Below are 1,063 nucleotides of genomic sequence, written 5' to 3' on the forward strand. Positions count from 1 at the left end.
TTTTAATTTAAAAATTTCAAATTGAATGGGTTAAAAATAAAAAAATTTAGACTGAAATAATATTTCAAGTCATAATCGAAAACAAATAAATTAATTTTCTAAAAAATAATTGGTGTTTTGACTAATACAATTTACAGGAGACAGTTTAACCAAAAATGGAATAGTTCAATTTCCAGATAAAAACTGTGATAAAAAATTGAATTAAACGAGGAAAAAAAACGAATTTTGAACGAAATTGTTAAATTTTCAAGGGAAAAGGTGAATTTTTGGCCAAGAAGATTAATGTTCTATAAAAGAAACGATTTTCAAATTTACCCAATATATACGATTAATTTTTAATCAATCCTATAATAGTTACATTTTCAGATGAAGATAAATAATTTTCAACGTAAAAAATTTATTTTCAACAAAGCTGTTGAAGTGTCAACCAATAACATGAATTTTCAGCCAAGAAAATTAATGATCTACAAAAAAAGACAAATTTCAAACAAAATACATGAATTTTCAACGAAATTATTTAATTTTAAAGTCAAAAAGACGAATTATCTACAGAAAGTTGAATTTCTGAAGTGTAAAATATGAGTTTTGAATCAAAGAGTTAAACTTTCAACTAAATAGTTAAATTTTCAACTATAATTATAAAACCTTGTTAAAAAAAAGTCTTTTCTTTACAAAGTAGTCAAACTCTTAGTGAAATAATCGACTTTTAAACTCAAGAAGATGTACAGTTCATATTTTAACCAAACAATTGCATTTTTGACCAAAAATGATACATTTTTAACCAAAGAGATTAAATTTTTACTAAAAAAGGTCAATTTCATTTTAATAAATTTTTAAATTTTAAAGTCAAAAAGAGTATTATCTACAAAAAAGCTGAATTTTTAACCTAATTTAAATGCAAATAGTTGAATTTTCAACTATAATTATGAATCCTTAATAAGAAAAAATTCATTTTTTTACCAAGTAGTTCAACTTTAAGTGAATAATCGAATTTTCCACCCAAAAATTATGATTTTAATTTTTAACAATATAGTTGCATTTACAAAAAAACGACTTTGCAACC

This window comes from Belonocnema kinseyi, chromosome 1, assembly GCF_010883055.1.
Source record: "Belonocnema kinseyi isolate 2016_QV_RU_SX_M_011 chromosome 1, B_treatae_v1, whole genome shotgun sequence".
Classification (NCBI taxonomy): domain Eukaryota; kingdom Metazoa; phylum Arthropoda; class Insecta; order Hymenoptera; family Cynipidae; genus Belonocnema; species Belonocnema kinseyi.